Genomic DNA, 24,674 nt, shown 5'->3' with positions numbered 1-24,674 from the left:
AGGAGGACGACGACGACGACGACGACGACGACGAGGAGCAGCACGAGGAGGAGGAGGAGGAGGACGACGACGAGGAGCAGCACGAGGAGGAGGAGGACGACGACGAGGAGCAGCACGAGGAGGAGGAGGAGGAGGAGGAGGAGGAGGAGGAGGATGACGACGACGACGACGACGAGGAGCAGCACGAGGAGGAGGAGGAGGAGGAGGAGGAGGAGGAGGAGGAGGAGGAGGAGGAGGAGGAGGAGGAGGACGAGGAGGGCGAGGAGGACGACGAGGGCGAGGAGGACGAGGAGGACGAGGAGGACGAGGAGGACGAGGAGGACGAGGAGGACGAGGAGGAGGAGGAGGAGGACGAGGAGGAGGAGGAGGAGGACGAGGAGGAGGAGCAGCACGAGGAGGAGGAGGAGGAGGAGGAGGAGGAGGAGGAGGAGGAGGAGGAGGACGACGACGACGAGGAGCAGCACGAGGAGGAGGAGGAGGAGGAGGAGGAGGAGAAGGAGGAGGAGGAGGAGGACGACGACGAGGAGCAGCACGAGGAGGAGGAGGAGGAGGGCGACGACGAGGAGCAGCACGAGGAGGAGGAGGAGGAGGACGACGACGAGGAGCAGCACGAGGAGGAGGAGGAGGAGGAGGACGACGACGAGGAGCAGCACGAGGAGGAGGAGGAGGAGGAGGACGACGACGAGGAGCAGCACGAGGAGGAGGAGGAGGAGGAGGAGGAGGAGGAGGACGAGGAGGAGGAGGAGGAGGACGACGAGGAGCAGCACGAGGAGGAGGAGGAGGAGGAGGAGGACGACGAGGAGGAGGAGGAGGAGGAGGAGGAGGAGGAGGAGGAGGAGGAGGAGGAGGAGGAGGAGGAGCAGCACGAGGAGGAGGAGGAGGAGGAGGAGGAGGGAGGACGAGGAGGAGGAGGAGGACGACGACGAGGAGCAGCACGAGGAGGAGGAGGAGGAGGAGGAGGAGGAGGACGAGGAGGAGGAGGAGGACGAGGAGGAGGAGGAGGACGACGAGGAGGAGGAGGACGACGACGAGGAGCAGCACGAGGAGGAGGAGGAGGAGGAGGAGGAGGAGGAGGACGAGGAGGAGGAGGAGGACGAGGAGGAGGAGGAGGACGACGACGAGGAGCAGCACGAGGAGGAGGAGGAGGAGGAGGAGGAGGAGGAGGAGGAGGAGGACGACGACGACGACGAGCAGCACGAGGAGGAGGAGGAGGAGGACGACGACGACGAGCAGCACGAGGAGGAGGAGGAGGAGGAGGAGGAGGAGGACGACGACGACGAGCAGCACGAGGAGGAGGAGGAGGAGGAGGAGGAGGAGGACGACGACGACGAGCAGCACGAGGAGGAGGAGGAGGAGGAGGAGGAGGAGGAGGACGACGACGACGAGCAGCACGAGGAGGAGGAGGAGGAGGAAGAGGAGGAGGAGGAGGAGGAGGAGGAGGAGGACGACGACGACGACGACGACGAGGAGGAGCAGCACGAGGAGGAGGAGGAGGAGGAGGACGACGACGACGAGGAGCAGCACGAGGAGGATGAGGAGGAGGACGACGACGAGGAACAGCAGGAGGAGGATGAGGAGGAGGACGACGACGAGGAGCAGCAGGAGGAGGATGAGGAGGAGGACGACGACGAGGAGCAGCAGGAGGAGGAGGATGAGGAGGAGGAGGAGGAGCAGCAGGAGGAGGAGGATGAGGAGGAGGACGACGACGAGGAGCAGCAGGAGGAGGATGAGGAGGAGGACGAGGACGAGGAGCAGAAGCAGCAGCATGAGGAAGAGGAGCAGGAGCAGCAGCATGAGGACGAGGAGCAGGAGCAGCAGCATGAGGACGAGGAGCATGAGGACGAGGAGCAGGAGCAGCAGCATGAGGACGAGGAGCAGGAGCAGCAGCATGAGGACGAGGAGCAGGAGCAGCAGCAGCAGGACGACGAGGAGCAGCAGCAGCAGCAGCAGCAGCAGCAGCAGGACGACGAGGAGCAGCAGCAGCAGCAGCAGCAGCAGCAGGACGACGAGGAGCAGCAGCAGCAGCAGCAGGACGACGAGGAGCAGCAGCAGCAGCAGCAGGACGACGAGGAGCAGCAGCAGCAGCAGCAGGACGACGAGGAGCAGCAGCAGCAGCAGCAGGACGACGAGGAGCAGCAGCAGCAGCAGCAGGACGACGAGGAGCAGCAGCAGGACGACGAGGAGCAGCAGCAGGACGACGAGGAGCAGCAGCAGGACGACGAGGAGCAGCAGCAGGACGACGAGGAGCAGCAGCAGGACGACGAGGAGCAGCAGCAGGACGACGAGGAGCAGCAGCAGGACGACGAGGAGCAGCAGCAGGACGACGAGGAGCAGCAGCAGGACGACGAGGAGCAGCAGCAGGACGACGAGGAGCAGCAGCAGGACGACGAGGAGCAGCAGCAGGACGACGAGGAGCAGCAGCAGGACGACGAGGAGCAGCAGCAGGACGACGAGGAGCAGCAGCAGGACGACGAGGAGGAGCAGCAGCAGCAGGAGGACGAGGAGCAGCAGCAGCAGCAGGAGGACGAGGAGGAGCAGCAGCAGCAGCAGGAGGACGAGGAGGAGCAGCAGCAGCAGCAGGTGGACGAGGAGCAGCAGCAGCAGCAGGAGGACGAGGAGGAGCAGCAGCAGCAGCAGCAGGAGGACGAGGAGGAGCAGCAGCAGCAGCAGGTGGACGAGGAGCAGCAGCAGCAGCAGCAGCAGGAGGACGAGGAGCAGCAGCAGCAGCAGGTGGACGAGGAGCAGCAGCAGCAGCAGCAGGAGGACGAGGAGCAAGAGGAGGAGGACGAGGAGCAAGAGGAGGAGGACGAGGAGCAAGAGGAGGAGGAGGACGAGGAGCAAGAGGAGGAGGAGGACGTGGAGCAAGAGGAGGAGGAGGACGAGGATCAAAAGGAGGAGGAGGAGGACGAGGATCAAGAGGAGGAGGAGGAGGACGAGGATCAAGAGGAGGAGGAGGAGGACGAGGATCAAGAGGAGGAGGAGGAGGACGAGGATCAAGAGGAGGAGGAGGAGGACGAGGATCAAGAGGAGGAGGAGGAGGACGAGGATCAAGAGGAGGAGGAGGAGGAGGACGAGGATCAAGAGGAGGAGGAGGAGGAGGACGAGGATCAAGAGGAGGAGGAGGAGGAGGACGAGGATCAAGAGGAGGAGGAGGAGGAGGACGAGGATCAAGAGGAGGAGGAGGAGGAGGACGAGGATCAAGAGGAGGAGGAGGAGGAGGACGAGGATCAAGAGGAGGAGGAGGAGGAGGACGAGGATCAAGAGGAGGAGGAGGAGGAGGACGAGGATCAAGAGGAGGAGGAGGAGGAGGACGAGGATCAAGAGGAGGAGGAGGAGGAGGACGAGGATCAAGAGGAGGAGGAGGAGGAGGACGAGGATCAAGAGGAGGAGGAGGAGGAGGACGAGGATCAAGAGGAGGAGGAGGAGGAGGACGAGGATCAAGAGGAGGAGGAGGAGGAGGAGGACGAGGATCAAGAGGAGGAGGAGGAGGAGGAGGACGAGGATCAAGAGGAGGAGGAGGAGGAGGAGGACGAGGATCAAGAGGAGGAGGAGGAGGAGGAGGACGAGGATCAAGAGGAGGAGGAGGAGGAGGAGGACGAGGATCAAGAGGAGGAGGAGGAGGAGGAGGACGAGGATCAAGAGGAGGAGGAGGAGGAGGAGGACGAGGATCAAGAGGAGGAGGAGGAGGAGGAGGAGGACGAGGATCAAGAGGAGGAGGAGGAGGAGGAGGACGAGGATCAAGAGGAGGAGGAGGAGGAGGAGGACGAGGATCAAGAGGAGGAGGAGGAGGAGGAGGACGAGGATCAAGAGGAGGAGGAGGAGGAGGAGGACGAGGATCAAGAGGAGGAGGAGGAGGAGGAGGACGAGGATCAAGAGGAGGAGGAGGAGGAGGAGGACGAGGATCAAGAGGAGGAGGAGGAGGAGGAGGAGGAGGAGGACGAGGATCAAGAGGAGGAGGAGGAGGAGGACGAGGATCAAGAGGAGGAGGAGGAGGAGGACGAGGATCAAGAGGAGGAGGAGGAGGAGGACGAGGATCAAGAGGAGGAGGAGGAGGAGGACGAGGATCAAGAGGAGGAGGAGGAGGAGGAGGACGAGGATCAAGAGGAGGAGGAGGAGGAGGAGGAGGAGGAGGATCAAGAGGAGGAGGAGGAGGAGGAGGAGGAGGACGAGGATCAAGAGGAGGAGGAGGAGGAGGAGGACGAGGATCAAGAGGAGGAGGAGGAGGAGGACGAGGATCAAGAGGAGGAGGAGGAGGAGGACGAGGATCAAGAGGAGGAGGAGGAGGAGGACGAGGATCAAGAGGAGGAGGAGGAGGAGGACGAGGATCAAGAGGAGGAGGAGGAGGAGGAGGACGAGGATCAAGAGGAGGAGGAGGAGGAGGACGAGGATCAAGAGGAGGAGGAGGAGGAGGACGAGGATCAAGAGGAGGAGGAGGAGGAGGACGAGGATCAAGAGGAGGAGGAGGAGGAGGACGAGGATCAAGAGGAGGAGGAGGAGGAGGACGAGGATCAAGAGGAGGAGGAGGAGGACGAGGATCAAGAGGAGGAGGAGGAGGACGAGGATCAAGAGGAGGAGGAGGAGGACGAGGAGCACGAGGAGGAGGACGAGGAGCACGAGGAGGAGGACGAGGAGCACGAGGAGGAGGACGAGGAGCACGAGGAGGAGGACGAGGAGCACGAGGAGGAGGACGAGGAGCACGAGGAGGAGGACGAGGAGCACGAGGAGGAGGACGAGGAGCACGAGGAGGAGGACGAGGAGGACGAGGAGCACGAGGAGGAGGACGAGGAGCACGAGGAGGAGGACGAGGAGCACGAGGAGGAGGAGGAGGAGGAGGACGAGGAGCAAGAGGAGGAGGAGGAGGAGGAGGACGAGGAGCAAGAGGAGGACGAGGAGCAAGAGGAGGAGGAGGACGAGGAGGAGGAGGACGAGGAGGAGGAGGAGGAGGACGAGGAGGAGGAGGAGGAGGAGGACGAGGAGCAAGAGGAGGAGGAGGACGAGGAGCAAGAGGAGGAGGAGGACGAGGAGCAAGAGGAGGAGGAGGACGAGGAGCAAGAGGAGGAGGAGGACGAGGAGCAAGAGGAGGAGGAGGACGAGGAGCAAGAGGAGGAGGAGGACGAGGAGCAAGAGGAGGAGGAGGACGAGGAGCAAGAGGAGGAGGAGGACGAGGAGCAAGAGGAGGAGGAGGACGAGGAGGACGAGGAGCAAGAGGAGAAGGAGGAGGAGGAGGAGGAGGAGCAAGAGGAGGAGGAATAAAAGCAAGATGAGGAGGAGGAAAAGCAAGACGAGGAGGAGGAAAAGCAAGACGAGGAGGAGGAAAAGCAAGACGAGGAGGAGGAAAAGCAAGACGAGGAGGAGGAAAAGCAAGACGAGGAGGAGGAAAAGCAAGACGAGGAGGAGGAAAAGCAAGACGAGGAGGAGGAAAAGCAAGACGAGGAGGAGGAAAAGCAAGACGAGGAGGAGGAAAAGCAAGACGAGGAGGAGGAAAAGCAAGACGAGGAGGAGGAAAAGCAAGACGAGGAGGAGGAAAAGCAAGACGAGGAAAAGCAAGACGAGGAGGAGGAAAAGCAAGACGAGGAGGAGGAAAAGCAAGACGAGGAGGAGGAAAAGCAAGACGAGGAGGAGGAAAAGCAAGACGAGGAGGAGGAAAAGCAAGACGAGGAGGAGGAAAAGCAAGACGAGGGGGAGGAAAAGCAAGACGTGGAGGAGGAAAAGCAAGACGAGGAAAAGCAAGACGAGGAGGAGGAAAAGCAAGACGAGGAGGAGGAAAAGCAAGACGAGGAGGAGGAAAAGCAAGACGAGGAAAAGCAAGACGAGGAGGAGGAAAAGCAAGACGAGGAAAAGCAAGACGAGGAGGAGGAAAAGCAAGACGAGGAAAAGCAAGACGAGGAGGAGGAAAAGCAAGACGAGGAAAAGCAAGACGAGGAGGAGGAAAAGCAAGACGAGGAGGAGGAGGAGGAAAAGCAAGACGAGGAGGAGGAAAAGCAAGACGAGGAGGAGGAGGAGGAAAAGCAAGACGAGGAGGAGGAGGAGGAAAAGCAAGACGAGGAGGAGGAGGAAAAGCAAGACGAGGAGGAGGAGGAAAAGCAAGACGAGGAGGAGGAGCAACAGGATGAGGAGTAAGAGGAGCAACAGGAGCAGGAGGGGGAGGAGCAAGAGGAGGAGGAGGAGGAGGAAGAGGAGGAGGAGCAAGAGGAGGAGGAGGAGGAGGAGCAGCAAGAGGAGGAGGAGGAGGAGGAGCAAGAGGAGGAGGAGGAGGAGCAAGAGGAGGAGGAGGAAAAGGAGGCGAACAAAAGGGTCAGTGGGGGAGTAGGAGGAGGAGGCGAACAAAAGGGTCAGTGGGGGAGGAGGAGGAGGAGGCGAACAAAAGGGTCAGTGGGGGAGGAGGAGGAGGAGGCGAACAAAAGGGTCAGTGGGGGAGGAGGAGGAGGCGAACAAAAGGGTCAGTGGGGGAGGAGGAGGAGGCGAACAAAAGGGTCAGTGGGGGAGGAGGAAGAAGAGACCAACAGGGGCCAGTGGGTGAGGCCTAAGAGGAGACGAGCTGAGGGGCCAGTGGGTGAGGCCTAAGAGGAGACGAGCTGAGGGGCCAGTGGGTGAGGCCCTAAGAGGAGACAAGCAGAGGGCCCAGTAGGTGAGGAGGAGGAGGAGGAGGAGGAGGGAGGAGGAGGAGGAGGAGGAGGAGGAAAAGATGAGCAGAGGGCCCAGTGGGTGAGCAGGAGGAGGAGGAAGAGACGAGCAGAGGGCCCAGTGGGTGAGGAGGAGGAGGTGGAGGAAGAGACGAGCAGGGGGCCCAGTGGGTGAGGAGAAGGAGGAGGAGGAAGAGACGAGCAGGGGGCCCAGTGGTGTGAGGGGGAAGAGACGAGCAGGGGGCCCAGTGGGTGAGGGGGAAGAGACGAGCAGGGGGCCCAGTGGGTGAGGAGGGAAGAGACGAGCAGGGGGGCCCAGTGGGTGAGGAGGAAGAGACGAGCAGGGGGCCCAGTGGGTGAGGAGGAAGAGACGGGCCCAGTGGGTGAGGAGGAGGAGGAGGAGGAGGAGGAAGAGACGAGCAGAAGGCCCAGAGGGTGAAGAGGAGGAGACGAGTAGGGGGCCCAGTGGGTGAGGAGGAGGAGGAGGAGGAGGAGGAGGAGGAGGAGGAGGAGGAGGAGGAGGGGGAGGAGGAGGAGGAGGAGGAGGAGGAGGAAGAGACGAGCAGAAGGCCCAGTGGGTGAGGAGGAGGAGGAGGAGGAGGAGGAGGAAGAGACGAGCAGAAGGCCCAGTGGGTGAGGAGGAGGAGGAGGAGGAGGAGGAGGAAGAGACGAGCAGAGGGCCCAGTGGGTGAGGAGGAGGAAGAGACAAGCAGAGGGGCCAGTGGGGGAGGAGGAGGAGGAGGACGAGGACGAGGAGGAGGAAGAGACGAGGACGAGGAGGAGGAAGAGACGAGCAGAGGGATAGTGGGTGAGGAGGAGGAGGAGGAGGAGGAGGAGGAAGAGGAGGAGGAGGAGGAGGAGAAGGAGGAGGAAGAGACGAGCAGAGGGGCCAGTGGGTGAGGAGGAGGAGGAGGAGGAGGACGAGGACGAGGAGGAGGAAGAGACGAGCAGAGGGGAAAAAGGGTGAGGAGGAGGAGGAGGAGGAGGAGGAGGAGGAGGAGGAGGAGGAGGAAGAGACGAGCAGAGGGGAAAAAGGGTGAGGAGGAGGAGGAGGAGGAGGAGGAGGAAGAGACGAGCAGAGGGGAAAAAGGGTGAGGAGGAGGAGGAGGAGGAAGAGACGAGCAGAGGGGAAAAAGGGTGAGGAGGAGGAGGAGGAGGAGGAGGAAGAGACGAGCAGAGGGGCCAGTGGGTGAGGAGGAGGAGGAGGAGGAGGAGGAGGAGGAGGAAGAGACGAGCAGAGGGGCCAGTGGGTGAGGAGGAGGAGGAGGAGGAGGAGGAGGACGAGGACAAGGAGGAGGAAGAGACGAGGACGAGGAGGAGGAAGAGACGAGCAGAGGGGATAGTGGGTGAGGAGGAGGAGGAGGAGGAGGAGGAGGAGGAGGAGAAGGAGGAGACGAGCAGAGGGGCCAGTGGGTGACGAGGAGGAGGAGGAGGAGGAGGAGGAAGAGACGAGCAGAGGGGCCAGTGGGAGACGAGGAGGAGGAGGAGGAGGAGGAGGAGGAGGAGATGAGCAGAGGGGCCAGTGGGTAAGGAGGAGGAGGAGGAGACGAGCAGAGGGGCCAGTGGGTAAGGAGGAGGAGGAGGAGGAGACGAGCAGAGGGGCCAGTGGGTAAGGAGGAGGAGGAGGAAGAGACGAGCAGAGGGGCCAGTGAGTGAGGAGGGGGGATGAGATGGAGAAAGAGACGAGCAGAGGGGCCAGTGAGTGAGGAGGGGGGATGAGATGGAGAAAGAGACGAGCAGAGGGGCCAGTGGGTAAGGAGGAGGAGGAGCATGAGGAAGAGGCGAGCAGAGGGGCCAGTGGGTGAGGAGGAGGAGGAGCAGGAGGAAGAGGCGAGCAGAGGGGCCAGTGGGAGAGGAGGAGGAGGAGCAGGAGGAAGAGGCGAGCAGAGGGGCGAGTGGGTGAGGAGGGCGGGGGAGGAGGAGGAAGAGGCGAGCAGAGGGGCGAGTGGGTGAGGAGGGCGGGGGAGGAGGAGGAAGAGGCGAGCAGAGGGGCGAGTGGGTGAGGAGGGCGGGGGAGGAGGAGGAAGAGGCGAGCAGAGGAGGAAGAGGCGAGCAGAGGAGGAAGAGGCGAGCAGAGGGGCGAGTGGGTGAGGAGGGCGGGGGAGGAGGAGGAAGAGGCGAGCAGAGGGGCGGGTGGGGGAGGAGGAGGAAGAGGCGAGCAGAGGGGCGGGTGGGGGAGGAGGAGGAAGAGGCGAGCAGAGGGGCGAGTGGGTGAGGAGGGCGGGGGAGGAGGAGGAAGAGGTGAGCAGAGGGGCGAGTGGGTGAGGAGGGCGGGGGAGGAGGAGGAAGAGGCGAGCAGAGGGGCGAGTGGGTGAGGAGGGGGGGGAGGAGGAGGAAGAGGCGAGCAGAGGGGCGAGTGGGTGAGGAGGGCGGGGGAGGAGGAGGAAGAGGCGAGCAGAGGGACCAGTGGGTGAGGAGGGCGGGGGAGGAGGAGGAAGAGGCGAGCAGAGGGACCAGTGGGTGAGGAGGGCGGAGGAGGAGGAGGAGCCGAGCAGAGGGGCCAGTGGGTAAGGAGGAGGAGGAGGAGGAGGAGGAACAGGCGAACAGAGGGTGCAGTGGGTGCGAGGGAGGAAAAAGAGGCGGGCAGAAAGTGCAGCGGGTGCGGGGGAGGAAAAAGAGGCGGGCAGAGGGTGCAGTGGGTGCGGGGGAGGACGAAGAGGCGAGCAGAGGGTGCAGTGGGTGCGGGGGAGGACGAGGAGGCGAGCAGAGGGTGCAGTGGGCGCGGGGGAGGACGAGGAGGCGAGCAGAGTGTGCAGTGGGCGCGGGGGAGAAGGAGGAGGCGAGCAGAGGGTGCAGTGGGTGCGGGGGAGGAGGAGGAGGAGGCGAGCAGAGGGTGCAGTGGGTGCGGAGGAGGAGGAGGCGAGCAGAGGGGCCAATGGGGGAGGAGGAGGAGGAGTCGAGCAGAGGGGCCAATGGGGGAGGAGGAGGAGGAGTCGAGCAGAGGGGGCAATGGGGGAGGAGGAGGAGGAGGAGTCGAGCTGAGGGGGCAATGGGGGAGGAGGAGGAGGAGGAGTCGAGCTGAGGGGGCAATGGGGGAGGAGGAGGAGGAGGAGTCGAGCAGAGGGGGCAGAGGGGGCAATGGGGGAGGAGGAGGAGGAGTCAAGCAGAGGGGGCAATGGGGGAGGAGGAGGAGTCGAGCAGAGGGGGCAATGGGGGAGGAGGAGGAGTCGAGCAGAGGGGGCAATGGGGGGGGAGGAGGAGGAGGAGGAGGAGTCGAGCAGAGGGGGCAATGGGGGAGGAGGAGGAGGAGGAGGAGTCGAGCAGAGGGGGCAATGGGGGAGGAGGAGGAGGAGGAGGAGTCGAGCAGAGGGGGCAATGGGGGAGGAGGAGGAGGAGGAGGAGGAGTCGAGCAGAGGGGGCAATGGGGGAGGAGGAGGTGGAGGAGTCGAGCAGAGGGGGCAATGGGGGAGGAGGAGGAGTCGAGCAGAGGGGGCAATGGGGGAGGAGGAGGAGTCGAGCAGAGGGGGCAATGGGGGGAGGAGGAGGAGGAGGAGTCGAGCAGAGGGGGCAATGGGGGAGGAGGAGGAGGAGGAGTCGAGCAGAGGGGGCAATGGGGGAGGAGGAGGAGGAGGAGTCGAGCAGAGGGGGCAATGGGGGAGGAGGAGGAGGAGGAGGAGACGAGCAGAGGGGGCAATGGGGGAGGAGGAAGAGGAGACGAGCAGAGGGGGCAATGGGGGAGAAGGAGGAGGAGGAGGAGACGAGCAGAGGGGGCAATGGGGGAGGAGGAAGAGGAGACGAGCAGAGGGGGCAATGGGGGAGGAGGAAGAGGAGACGAGCAGAGGGGGCAAGGAGGAGGAGGAGGAGACGAGCAGAGGGGGCAAGGAGGAGGAGGAGGAGACGAGCAGAGGGGGCAAGGAGGAGGAGGAGGAGACGAGCAGAGGGGGCAAGGAGGAGGAGGAGGAGACGAGCAGAGGGGGCAAGGAGGAGGAGGAGGAGACGAGCAGAGGGGGCAAGGAGGAGGAGGAGGAGACGAGCAGAGGGGGCAAGGAGGAGGAGGAGGAGACGAGCAGAGGGGGCAAGGAGGAGGAGGAGGAGACGAGCAGAGGGGGCAAGGAGGAGGAGGAGGAGACGAGCAGAGGGGGCAAGGAGGAGGAGGAGGAGACGAGCAGAGGGGGCAAGGAGGAGGAGGAGGAGACGAGCAGAGGGGGCAAGGAGGAGGAGGAGACGAGCGGAGGGGGCAAGGAGGAGGAGGAGGAGACGAGCGGAGGGGGCAAGGAGGAGGAGGAGAGACGAGCGGAGGGGGCAAGGAGGAGGAGGAGGAGACGAGCGGAGGGGGAAAGGAGGAGGAGGAGGAGACGAGCGGAGGGGGAAAGGAGGAGGAGGAGGGGACGAGCGGAGGGGGAAAGGAGGAGGGGACGAGCGGAGGGGGAAAGGAGGAGGAGGAGGAGACGAGCGGAGGGGGGAAAGGAGGAGGAGGAGGAGGAGACGAGCGGAGGGGGAAAGGAGGAGGAGGAGGAGACGAGCGGAGGGGGAAAGGAGGAGGAGGAGGAGACGAGCGGAGGGGGAAAGGAGGAGGAGGAGGAGACGAGCGGAGGGGGAAAGGAGGAGGAGGAGGAGACGAGTGGAGGGGGAAAGGAGGAGGAGGAGGAGACGAGCGGAGGGGGAAAGGAGGAGGAGGAGGAGGAGACGAGCGGAGGGGGAAAGGAGGAGGAGGAGGAGACGAGCGGAGGGGGCAAGGAGGAGGAGACGAGCGGAGGGGGCAAGGAGGAGGAGACGAGCGGAGGGGGCAAGGAGGAGGAGACGAGCGGAGGGGGCAAGGAGGAGGAGACGAGCGGAGGGGGCAAGGAGGAGGAGACGAGCGGAGGGGGCAAGGAGGAGGAGACGAGCGGAGGGGGCAAGGAGGAGGAGACGAGCGGAGGGGGCAAGGAGGAGGAGACGAGCGGAGGGGGCAAGGAGGAGGAGACGAGCGGAGGGGGCAAGGAGGAGGAGACGAGCGGAGGGGGCAAGGTGAAGGAGGAGGAGGAGGAGGAGACGAGCAGAGGGGGCAAGGAGAAGGAGGAGGAGGAGGAGGAGACGAGCAGAGGGGGCAAGGAGAAGGAGGAGGAGGAGGAGGAGGCGAGCAGAGGGGCAAGGAGAAGGAGGAGAAGGAGGAGGAGACGAGCAGAGGGGCAAGGAGAAGGAGGAGGAGGAGGAGACGAGCAGAGGGGCAAGGAGAAGGAGGAGGAGGAGGAGACGAGCAGAGGGGGCAAGGAGAAGGAGGAGGAGGAGGAGACGAGCAGAGGGGGCAAGGAGAAGGAGGAGGAGGAGGAGACGAGCAGAGGGGGCAAGGAGAAGGAGGAGGAGGAGACGAGCAGAGGGGGCAAGGAGGAGGAGATGAGCGGTGGGGGCAAGGAGGAGGAGATGAGCGGTGGGGGCAAGGAGGAGGAGATGAGCGGTGGGGGCAAGGAGGAGGAGATGAGCGGTGGGGGCAAGGAGGAGGAGATGAGCGGTGGGGGCAAGGAGGAGATGAGCGGTGGGGGCAAGGAGGAGGAGATGAGCGGTGGGGGCAAGGAGGAGGAGAAGGGGACGAACAGAAGAAGCAAGTGGGAGGGGGAGGAGGGGGAGGAGGAGGAGGAGGAGGAGGAGGAGGAATCGAACAGTAGGGGCAAGGGGGAGGGGGAGGAGGAGGAGGAGGAGGAATCGAACAGTAGGGGCAAGGGGGAGGGGGAGGAGGAGGAGGAAAGGGGGAGGGGACGAACAGAAGGGGCAAGGAGGAGGAGGAGGGGACGAACAGAAGGGGCAAGGAGGAGGAGGAGGGGACGAACAGAAGGGGCAAGGAGGAGGAGGAGGGGACGAACAGAAGGGGCAAGGAGGAGGAGGAGGGGACGAACAGAAGGGGCGAGGAGGAGGAGGAGGAGGAGGAGGAGGACGAGGAGGAGGGGACGAACAGAAGGGGCAAGGAGGAGGAGGAGGGGACAGACAGGGAGAGGGTTAACGATGAGGTGGAGGAGGAGGAGGAGGAGGAGATGGATAGAGAGGGGGTATTGAGGAGGAGGAGACGGGCAGGGAGAGGGGTATTGAGGAGGAGGAGACGGACAGGGAGGGGGGTAATGAGGAGGAGGAGACGGACAGGGAGGGGGGTAATGAGGAGGAGGAGACGGACAGGGAGGGGGGTAATGAGGAGGAGACTGACAGAGAGGGGTGTAATGAGGAGGAGGAGGAGGAAGAGGAGGTGACGGACAGAGAGAGAGGTAATGAGGAGGAGGACAATGTGTTGGAAGGAGAGAGAGGGAGAGAGAGGTAAAGTGGTGGAGATCGACTGCGAGTGTGGTTAGGTGGAGGAGACGGACTGCGAGTGTGGTTAGGTGGAGGAGACGGACTGCGAGTGTGGTTAGGTGGAGGAGACGGACTGCGAGTGTGGTTAGGTGGAGGAGACGGGCTGAGAGGGTGGTAATGTGGAGGAGACGGGCTGAGAGGGTGGTAATGTGGAGGAGACGGGCTGAGAGGGTGGTAATGTGGAGGAGACGGGCTGAGAGAGGCGTACGGTGGAGGAGACGGGCTGAGAGAGGCGTACGGTGGAGGAGACGGGCTGAGAGAGGCGTACGGTGGAGGAGACGGGCTGAGAGAGGCGTACGGTGGAGGAGACGGGCTGAGAGAGGCGTACGGTGGAGGAGACGGGCTGAGAGAGGCGTACGGTGGAGGAGACGGGCTGAGAGAGGCGTACGGTGGAGGAGACTGGCTGAGAGAGGCGTACGGTGGAGGAGACGGGCTGAGAGAGGCGTACGGTGGAGGAGACGGGCTGAGAGAGGCGTACGGTGGAGGAGACGGGCTGAGAGAGGCGTACGGTGGAGGAGACGGGCTGAGAGAGGCGTACGGTGGAGGAGACGGGCTGAGAGAGGCGTACGGTGGAGGAGACGGGCTGAGAGAGGCGTACGGTGGAGGAGACGGGCTGAGAGAGGCGTACGGTGGAGGAGACGGGCTGAGAGAGGCGTACGGTGGAGGAGACGGGCTGAGAGAGGCGTACGGTGGAGGAGACGGGCTGAGAGAGGCGTACGGTGGAGGAGACGGGCTGAGAGAGGCGTACGGTGGAGGAGACGGGCTGAGAGAGGCGTACGGTGGAGGAGACGGGCTGAGAGAGGCGTACGGTGGAGGAGACGGGCTGAGAGAGGCGTACGGTGGAGGAGACGGGCTGAGAGAGGCGTACGGTGGAGGAGACGGGCTGAGAGAGGCGTACGGTGGAGGAGACGGGCTGAGAGAGGCGTACGGTGGAGGAGACGGGCTGAGAGAGGCGTACGGTGGAGGAGACGGGCTGAGAGAGGCGTACGGTGGAGGAGACGGGCTGAGAGAGGCGTACGGTGGAGGAGACGGGCTGAGAGAGGCGTACGGTGGAGGAGACGGGCTGAGAGAGGCGTACGGTGGAGGAGACGGGCTGAGAGAGGCGTACGGTGGAGGAGACGGGCTGAGAGAGGCGTACGGTGGAGGAGACGGGCTGAGAGAGGCGTACGGTGGAGGAGACGGGCTGAGAGAGGCGTACGGTGGAGGAGACGGGCTGAGAGAGGCGTACGGTGGAGGAGACGGGCTGAGAGAGGCGTACGGTGGAGGAGACGGGCTGAGAGAGGCGTACGGTGGAGGAGACGGGCTGAGAGAGGCGTACGGTGGAGGAGACGGGCTGAGAGAGGCGTACGGTGGAGGAGACGGGCTGAGAGAGGCGTACGGTGGAGGAGACGGGCTGAGAGAGGCGTACGGTGGAGGAGACGGGCTGAGAGAGGCGTACGGTGGAGGAGACGGGCTGAGAGAGGCGTACGGTGGAGGAGACGGGCTGAGAGAGTCGTACGGTGGAGGAGACGGGCTGTGAGAGTCGTACGGTGGAGGAGACGGGCTGTGAGAGTCGTACGGTGGAGGAGACGGGCTGTGAGAGTCGTACGGTGGAGGAGACGGGCTGTGAGAGTCGTACGGTGGAGGAGACGGGCTGTGAGAGTCGTACGGTGGAGGAGACGGGCTGTGAGAGTCGTACGGTGGAGGAGACGGGCTGTGAGAGTCGTACGGTGGAGGAGACGGGCTGTGAGAGTCGTACGGTGGAGGAGACGGGCTGTGAGAGTCGTACGGTGGAGGAGACGGGCTGTGAGAGTCGTACGGTGGAGGAGACGGGCTGTGAGAGTCGTACGGTGGAGGAGACGGGCTGTGAGAGTCGTACGGTGGAGGAGACGGGCTGTGAGAGTCGTACGGTGGAGGAGACGGGCTGTGAGAGTCGTACGGTGGAAGAGACGGGCTGTGAGAGTCTTACGGAGGATGAGACTTATAGAGAGGGGGAAAGGTGGAGGAGACTTATAGAGAGGGGGAAAGGTGGAGGAGACTTATAGAGAGGGGGGAAAGGTGGAGGAGACTTATAGAGAGGGGGGAAAGGTGGAGGAGAGGGGTAGGATGGGATGGAAGAGGGGGGAAGGATGGGATGGAAGAGAGGGGAAGGATGGGATGGATAGAGAGAGGGGAAGGATGGGATGGATAGAGAGAGGGGAAGTGATGGACACATACTGGGGAGGAGAAGGTTGGGACATATAGCCAATTCCTATACATATTTTAAATGTGTGCTTTCTCTTTTATTTCTTTTCCATTTAACCGGTCTGGTGCACAGCTTCACACGGCTGGGCACAGTTTATATATAATATGATTAATATCCTGAAATAGTCCTTCAACAATGAGTGAGAACCTGAACAGTTTCACCTGGCTACCTCCTGTGTTGTTGTGACTGATACTGTCTTCAAAGGTCAATTCACACATAATCGAAAAAGACATAATGAGGAAATTCAAAAGAAAGTTTACATTTCATTATGGAAATTCAGACATCAAAGGAATAGTGACCCCCTCACAAAGCAGTGTGACCACCAATGCTATAGAGAACACAACCAGTCTGGAAAGCAAACACACTCAGAGAGCTAGATGATAAATAACACTGCTTGCCATCAAAGTATATACATTGGACGAAAGTACAAAGTGAAAGATACAAAATTCTATACTCAGTAGATTAGAAGGTAATTTCTGCAGCTGTTTAGGGAAAAAAGAATGATGAAATCGCTAAACATAATAAATAATCGGGATTAATACGGTAGGACCCTAAATATCACAAGCAAGAGGGAAATTTAACCCAATACATCAGAAGGTTTCAAAACAAGATAAAACCACACAATATTCCAAGTAGTACTGCAGCTGATACACTAAAGTGTAAATAGATTTATAACTAGAAGACACTAGGTCTATATTAGATCATGCAATTTATGGTTAAACTACCCAAAATGAGTAGATGTAGCATTGCAAAATGTTTCACAGAAGCAGCACACAGTCCCTCCACAATCCTTCAAAGGTAACATAAAATTATTAGCTTATAATCATATCCATAACTGACCAACACTATATGTGAAATCTGGTCAAAAAATTCCAGAACTTTATCCACAAAATTTTTCTATGCTTACATTTTACTTATTGTGTATGGTATCATTTGAAGTACTCTTCTCCACAATTGATATTCCACTCCCAATGCTGTTTCCACTTCCGAAAGCAGTCTTGGTATGCCTCTTGCTGGATCGTGTGAAGTGCTGTCTGTGAGTATTCTTTTATCTCATCTATCATTGCAAATCTTCGTCCTTTAAACAGGGTCTTCAGCATTGGAAACAAAAAAAGTCCAAAGGTTTCAGGTCTGGAAAGTAAGAGAGGTGAGGCAGCACAGTGATTTCGTTTTTTTTTTGTGCAATAGTAATGCAGCAACAGGGATGAATGTGCAGCTGCATTATCGCGATGCCAGAGCCATGAATTGTTTCATCACATTTCAGGCCGTTTCCTTCTCACATTTCCTCACAGGCATCACAATACATCCCGATAGTACCATTGATTAACACTTTGTCCCTGTGGTGCAACTTCATTATGAACTAATCCTTCAAAGTCATGACTTTGAAATTTGATCTGACCTGAAGAGCAAATTTTGGTCTTGGAGAACCTTTCCCGACCCATTGTGAAGACAACCTTGGTCTTAACACCATAACCATAAACCCACATCTCATCACCAATTATGATTCTCTTCAGGAACATCAGCTTCTTCTCATTTGTGTGATCCAATGGGACACACTTGATGGCAACACAATGCATTTCAAGATGCTGTGTCAGGATTTCATGGCATGATTTAACTGAAATGTTACATTCTTCTGCAATCTCTCGTACAGCCAGTCAACAATTGGCTTGTAGAATTTTGTTGATGCTCCTGACATGAGAGTCATTAGTAGACCTTGAAGGGCACCCTGAATTATGGTCGTCTTTAACTTCTGTCTGGTCATGTGAACCATTCATGGCTTAAGCACTCCCCACTGTAGGCTTCCTGCATCATTTGGAGCATCTCAGTAAAGGTTTTCTTGAGTTTTACACAATTTTTAATGCAGGCGTCTTGCTCCTCCAACTCTGACATCTGGAAATTTGCAAACTGTCTGGCACAACATTCACTCAATACGTCACTGACAAATAACTAACAGACATGGAACAATAAAACTTCTTGCAGTTATACATTAAGCACAGGCATGTGCAGGGATGAGTACTGCATTTTGCTCCAATACACCATTGGTGCAAAATTATGAATCTTCTGGAATTTTTTGGACATACCTCGTATCTCACTTTTGTTGCAGGTGAAAATGGAAGTGCTAATAATCCCAATTATAACAGAGCAGCATCATCTCATTTTGTTGCATATTACCCATTTATACTTGTCACAGAATCCATAATCCCCCCCAAAAAAAAAGAAACAGAAGAAGAAGAAGAAGAAGAGAGGTTAAGGGGACAGGGGTGAAAGCATAGGCACTAAGATTGTTAATATCAAATGATTGATTTCTTTACTTTACATTTTTAAAACATGTGCAGGTTAAGAAATGAACTCTTTGTGTATCTAATATTGATGACAACCTGACATTCATAGGAAGAACCTGAAGTAAATGTAACTCATCAATGAAGGTAGTGGCTTACAAGAAACTCGCTTGAAACATTCTTGAATACTGTTCATCAGAATGGGATTCTTATCACATAGGACTGATAGAAGAGGTGGAGGAGGTCCAACAAAGAGTAGCACAACTTGTCACAGGTTCATTTAGTTGGCCATTTTGTCACAGGTGCATTTAGTTGGCACAAGAGTGTTACAGAGAATTCCAATAGCAGACAATACAAGAGTGGTGATGTGCATCATGGAGAGGTTTACTATTGAAAGTTTGAGTGAACACTTTCCAGGAAGAGTGGGACAACATATTACTTCACAAATACATCTCACAACATGACCACAAGAAAATCTGAGAAATCAGAGATATTGCAGAGGCTTACCAACAATCATTTACCCCATGTGAAATTCACAGGTGGAAGAGATAAGAGGGGGTTCAGTTAGTGGTACCAGAGAACTAATTGTGAAAAGCCTGCAGCACATAGAGCTCCTTGCCCTACACAAAAGACATCAACCACTTACTGGGACATCTCAAACTCGTACATGGTCATCTCTCATTTGGTATCATTATGATTATTATTATTATTATTAATGCAACCTCACTTAAAAGAGATATCACACATATGCATGACCTGTCACCTCTTGAACACCAATCCTCCCACCCTCCCATTGGGCCATTTGAAAGTCATCCTAAAATCTTGTTTATCCTCATCCCAGCCAACTTCATAATTATCCATAACTACAACACATTGATGGTCAGATCTATAAACAATTCAGGGGGACTGCTGTGGGCTCAATTTCTAGAACATTGCACTTTACTGATACCGTGTGTGTGTGTGTGTGTGTGTGTGTGTGTGTGTGTGTGTGTGTGTGTGTGAGAGAGAGAGAGAGAGAGAGAGAGAGGGGGGGGAGGGGGGGAGGGGGGAGAGGGGGAGGGCGAGAGAGGGGGGAGTGCGAGAGAGGGCGGAGGGGGAGAGAGGGGGAGGGCGAGAGAGGGCGGAGGGGGAGAGAGGGCGGAGGGAGGGAGTGGGGAGGGACGGAGTGGGGAGGGACGGAGTGGGGAGGGACGGAGTGGGGAGGGACGGAGTGGGGAGGGACGGAGTGGGGAGGGACGGAGTGGGGAGGGACGGAGTGGGGAGGGACGGAGTGGGGAGGGAAGGAGTGGGGAGGGAAGGAGTGGGGAGGGATGGAGTGGGAAGGGATGGAGTGGGAAGGGATGGAGTCGGGAGGGATGGAGTGGGGAGGGATGGAGTGGGGAGGGATGGAGTGGGGAGGGATGGAGTGGGGAGGGATGGAGTGGGGAGGGATGGAGTGGGGAGGGATGGAGTGGGGAGGGATGGAGTGGGGAGTGAGAGAGTGAGGAGGGATGGAGTGGGGAGTGAGAGAGTGAGGAGGGAGGGAGTGGGGAGGGAGTGGGGAGCGAGTGGGAGGGAGGTGGATAGAGGGGAGGGAGGAGGCGGGAGGTGGATAGAGGGGAGGGAGGAGGCGGGAGGGGGATGGAGGTGGGAGGGGGATGGAGACGGGGGGATGGAGGTGGGAGGGGGATGGAGACGGGGGGATGGAGGGGGAGGGAGGTGGTGGGGAGGGAGGGAGGTGGCGGGAGGGGACGGGAGGGGAGTAAGGAGGCAGGAGGAGGGTGGACGGGAGTGGGAGGAAGGGGAGGGAGGATAGTGGGAGGGAGGTGGAGGGGGAGGAGGGGGAGGAGGGAGAGGGGAAGGAGGGGGAGGGGGAGGAAGGGGGAGGGGGAGGAAGGGGGAGGGAGTGGGAGGGAGGGGGAGAGGGAGGGAGGGATGGGGAGGGAGTGGGAGGGAGGGGGAGGGAGGGAGGGGGTAGGGAAGGGAGGGAGGGAGGGGGAGGGAAAGGGGGAGGGGGAGGGAAAGGGGGAGGGGGAGGGAAAGGGGGAGGGGGAGGGAAAGGGGGAGGGGGAGGGAAAGGGGGAGGGGGAGGGAAAGGGGGAGGGGGAGGGGGAGAGGGAGGGAAAGGGGGAGAGGGAGGGAAAGGGGGAGAGGGAGGGGGAGAGGGAGAGGGAGGGGGAGGGAAAGGGGGAGAGGGAGGGAAAGGGGGAGAGGGAGGGGGAGAGGGAGAGGGAGGGGGAGGGAAAGGGGGAGAGGGAGGGAAAGAGGGAGATGGAGGGAAAGGGGGAGAGGGAGGGAAAGGGGGAGAGGGAGGGAAAGAGGGAGATGGAGGGAAAGGGGGAGAGGGGGAGGGATGGGAGCGGATGGGCAGGGGAGGGAAGAAAGGGGAGGGGGAGGGAGGGGAGGGGAGGGAGGCGACATGGTGGGGGAGGGGGGGTGAGGTGATGGGGTGATGGGGTAGGGAGGTGAGATGGAGGGGGAGGGGTGATGAAGGGGGAGGGGAGGGATGGGGAGGGGAGGGAGGAAAGGGATGGGGATGGGAGGGGAGGGGAGGGGGGAGAGGAGGGATGGGGAGGGGAGGGAGGGGAGGTATGGGGAGATGGAGGGGGACGTGAGGGAGGGACGGGATGGGGAGGGGAGATGGAGGGATGGATGGGGAGGGGAGATGGAGGGATGGATGGGGAGGGGAGATGGAGGGGGAGGGGAGGGAGGAAAGGGAATGGGAGGGGAGGGGCGGGAAGGAAGGGATGGGGAGGGGAGGGGAGGGGAGGGATGGGGAGGGGAGGGGAGGGATGTGGTGGGGAGGGAGGGAAGGGATGGGGGAGGGGAGGGGAGGGGAGGGGAGGGAAGTGGTGGGGAGGGAGGGAAGGGATGGGGAGATGGAGGGGGAAGGGATGGGGAGATGGAGGGGGAGGGGAGGGAGGGAAGGGATGGGGAGGGGAGATGGAAGGAGGAGGGATGGAGGGTAGTGATGGAAGGGAGGGGAGGGGAGGGGAGGGGAGTGTAGGGGAGGGAGGAGGAGGTGAGGGCAGGCGTGGGCTGGGGAGGAAGGAGGAGGTGAGGGCAGGCGTGGGCAGGGGGGAAGGGGATGGGAGGGGGGGAGAGGGAAGGGGAGGGGAGGGGGAGGGGAGGGGGAGGGGGAGGGGATGGGAGGCATGTGGAAGAGGAAGGGAGGTAGGGGGAAGGCGATGGGAGGGAGAGAAAAGGGGAGGGGAGGGAAGGGGAAGGGGTGGGGAGGGAGGGGGAAGGGGAGGGAGGGGGGAGGGGGGAGGGGGGGAGGAGGACGGGATAGGAGGGAGGTGGAACTGGAAGGAGGGAGGGGAAAGGAGAGGGAGGGAGGGGGAAGGGGAAGGAGGGAGGGAGGGAGGGAGGAAGGGAGGGAGGGGAGAGAGGGGGAAGGGGAGGGAGGCAGTAGGTGGGTGAGGCAGTGGGAGGGGGAAGGGGAGGGAGGCAGTGGGAGGGGGCAGGGGAGGGAGGCAGTGGGAGGGGGCAGGGGAGGGAGGCAGTGGGAGGGGGCAGGGGAGGGAGGCAGTGGGAGGGGGCAGGGGAGGGAGGCAGTGGGAGGGGGCAGGGGAGGGAGGCAGTGGGAGGGGGCAGGGGAGGGAGGCAGTGGGAGGGGGAAGGGGAGGGAGGGGGAAGGAGAGGGAGGGAGGGAGGGAGGGAGAAGGCTAGATATGCACTACTGTTTGTAAAAACAGATAGGAGAACGTGTAGGACAGCAGAACCATAATAAGTGATTAAAATCGTGGAGAAATGGCATGCATGCAGCCCCAGTAGTTCCCTGTTTTGTGTGACAGACAGTCAGTGTGGAGCGGAAAACATGTTACCAAGCCCCACTGTGCTTTGCAAGCATCACAGTGTGGAATATTGGCATGAGACTGCATCTGAATGCAGCAAAGTGATTGGTCTCTGGGAGACAGCATGAAACAATGTGACCACAACACAAGATGACTGCCGTCTGGTCTGCTTGGTCGTTACAGGCAGAACCACTTCATATGCAGTGTTGGTGTGGTGCTGGAGCACTGCACCTGGTGTGGAGATGTTTGCATCGACAGTTTGATGCCATCTTCTGTGGGCAGGACTGGTGGCAAGTATGCAATTGCATCAGCTATTATTAACCAGAACCCACCAATGCCATAGACTGCTATGGGCATGTGAACACTGCCATTCGTATGCTGAGTGGCAAAATGTAGTTGTCTCAGACAGATCCTGCTTCAAGTTGTCATACAGCAGCAGTCATACACCATCGTGGTGAATGCAATTGTGCAGACTGTGTGGTTTGAGGCACTACTGTCTATAAACATGACCTCACGTCCCACATCTTGAGGACAATCTGAACAGCTACCGCTACAGTGAGGGGGGGGGGGCATTTCCTTATTTAACATTGTAACTAAACTAGAGAGTCTTTGTATATATCATTTTCTGGCATTTGAGTCATTATGCCTAACTACTTACTGTTGCCGAGTTTGGCTGGTGGCAATGTATTTAGTCTGTGGAGCATATGTTCGAGAGGTGCTCATTTTCAGGACTATGAGTGGTTTGATGATTGGCAAAGTACTGTGTCTGTTGTGTTTTTCCTGTAAATACTGAATGAGTGTTGGTTATTTTTCTTTACTACAGATATGCTAGATGTTCTAACACAACAAGAAAACTTCCAAACTCAAAAGACAATCACAGAAAAGATATGTACCAAAAAATGTCAGTAACCGAACACTGTTTAAAGTAATAACACATATAGTAGATAAATAGCAATCACTCTTGTTTCCACAAATCATTATCACATAAAACAGCATGGATACCAACTCATAATCACCCACCACAGTATCACAATAAAGAAGCTTTAAGAATGAAAAGAAACTGCATGAGGTTCTTTAGGGCGTAAAACCTTATTTTTAAACATATTCTCAGTTGTGTGCAATGGCCTTCTCCACCTTACTGGGAAGGACTGCATGCTCACATGGTACCACTCCACAGATTAATGTCAGAACCAACACCTCACTGCATCACTATCCTCTCCATCATCATTCCACACGCATGGTTCTTCATTATTCTTTATAGGCACACACCTTTGATCACCTCAACTGGTGGACAAGTGTGTCAGCAATACCTCCATGGGCGTCCAGTTGTACAGCATAATGTTAGGTTGTGATTCATCAGTCATCTCAAATGAGAGTGCTGCTTGATCTATGTTGTGACTCCCCGATCTTTCAAAGTGCCCCCGCGCTGTTACGCGCGTCCTCTACCTGCGGCACTGTCAACCAGCCATGCAGCAGCAGTGCCACCTAAGCGGCCAGCCAGCCAGCCAGTGGACACTACTTGGACTCAGTTATGATTTGACTGTTAAAGTGTACACACGTCTCAGTCTGTTTACTTGATCTGCTACTATCATGTATTGCGTCTTCCTTGAAATATATTTGTTCAACTTGAAGTTATTACAATCTAACATTGCAGGAGGCACAGTTGTGTGCAGCCAGGTGGCACATAGCACGTTGGACAGGTTTGCAGTACTTTGTTGCAATCATGACAGATGCCTCACCCAATGAATCACTGTGGTCTTGTAGACCTTCTGCAAACACTTTTGAATACCTGCAATGCTCTGGTGTTCTGTCAAAAGAAACTGAATGACAGCTCTTGCTTGGAACACCACACCTCCACTGCAACAGAATTTTGATGGCTATGTATAGTGCCACCACCAATCGAAACTTTATTAAACTATAGTTACTGAAGCATGAGTATTCCACAAAGTCGTACAACAAATTCTGTATTGTTTCAACCAAACTTGGTTGAGAGAAAAAAAATTGCTGCATTACTTTCTGATTGCCGCTATTAAATACAGTGTCAGTAAAGTGTGCAATGTTCTAAAATCAGACAATTATGTGTGGAAGAACATTAGGAAAGAATGAGAAAGAAACATACTGTTAGTGATAATTTTAACATCCATCAGTCACTGGTGTGGAAGTGGTATCTAAGAGGCCCTTTGGCAGGATGGGCACTCCTCACCTAAGCCCAGCGTAAACAGGTATCACTAGCAAAAAGGGGTGCACTGTGCAGATTCCTCAAAAGACAGATCCCTATGCAACTGTGAGCAGAGTGAAACAACAGTGTTTGCATATAACTACTAAGCCTAAAGTGATGTGGCTTAGAAATATTGTACTGACAATTTTTATCTGTACACAGATATTGACTTGGATATGATTTGGACTCAATGCATTTCACCCAAAATGGCCTTGGTTCTAATCTAACGATTGTTCAGCTCACAATATAAAAATGGTTCAAATGGCTCTGAGCACTATGGGACTCAACTGCTGAGGTCATTAGTCCCCTAGAACTTAGAACTAGTTAAACCTAACTAACCTAAGGACATCACAAACATCCATGCCCGAGGCAGGATTCGAACCTGCGACCGTAGTGGTCTTGCGGTTCCAGACTGCAGCGCCTTTAACCGCACGGCCACTTCGGCCGGCCAGCTCACAATATACTTCATGAGACAGTTTCTATCTGTATCTAGGGTTGCACTAACTTTTAACATTATCACAGCTTTCATCCATTAAGCATTCACCAACATATCAATCATTTTGTGGAGTCATGAATTTTAGAAAGAGTTCAGCTTTGTGGGTCACACTATTTACATATGTAATGAACATATCTGTCTCAGTATTTTATAATATACTAAATTGAGAAGCATGGTGCAACGCTCAGCCATGTGCTTTCTCTTACAGCAGGAATCTGACTATGTGACCCATGACTGTGACTGATAGGATCTTGCAAGAAACTACAGTATTTTTTTCCTTGTAGTAACAATACAGAAGCTCATTGAGCACCATTTAATATACACATGCACATTCCTCTAGGAGACACTCTATACCATGTAACACAGGTGCTCACATTATTTTCCTCCATATTGTATTCTGGAGAAAAATTCCCAAAAGGCACATACAGAAGTCTCAAAGGGTAAAAAAAAAAAAAAAATGTCCTAAAAGTTTTTTTGTATGAAGATTATTGATTCAATAAATTATTCTTTCTGGAAACAGTAACAATTGTGGTATTAACAGAAAGAAATTCACGATGTGATTATCAGTCACAGGAAATAATATAATTATCCTTCCAAAAACTGTAGTTTATAACTCAAAATACTCAACTGTAATCTCGTCATCCCTAGACTTAATGCTATACTGCTACAAGTCTTTTGTCAATATATAATATAGTAAATATAAATCTAGAATCAATTATTACAATAACACAAATTCCATGATGAAAATAAAAAAGTAAAAACAAGACAACAAAATAAATAGCTTGCAGCCTATTGATGAGCTG

General features: G+C 57.7%; 1 protein-coding gene across 2 annotated transcripts in view; it reads right to left on the bottom strand.

Annotated features, from left to right (window-relative positions):
- Window positions 1-24,674, bottom strand: part of LOC126427372 (histone-lysine N-methyltransferase eggless-like) — a 377,652-nt gene that overhangs the window by 262,490 nt on the left and 90,488 nt on the right. The gene's annotated exons all lie outside the window — the stretch shown is intronic.

Source organism: Schistocerca serialis, chromosome 11, assembly GCF_023864345.2.
Source record: "Schistocerca serialis cubense isolate TAMUIC-IGC-003099 chromosome 11, iqSchSeri2.2, whole genome shotgun sequence".
Classification (NCBI taxonomy): domain Eukaryota; kingdom Metazoa; phylum Arthropoda; class Insecta; order Orthoptera; family Acrididae; genus Schistocerca; species Schistocerca serialis.
The sequence above is the reverse complement of the archived record's forward strand: the minus strand, read 5'-3'. Positions and strand labels throughout refer to the sequence as shown.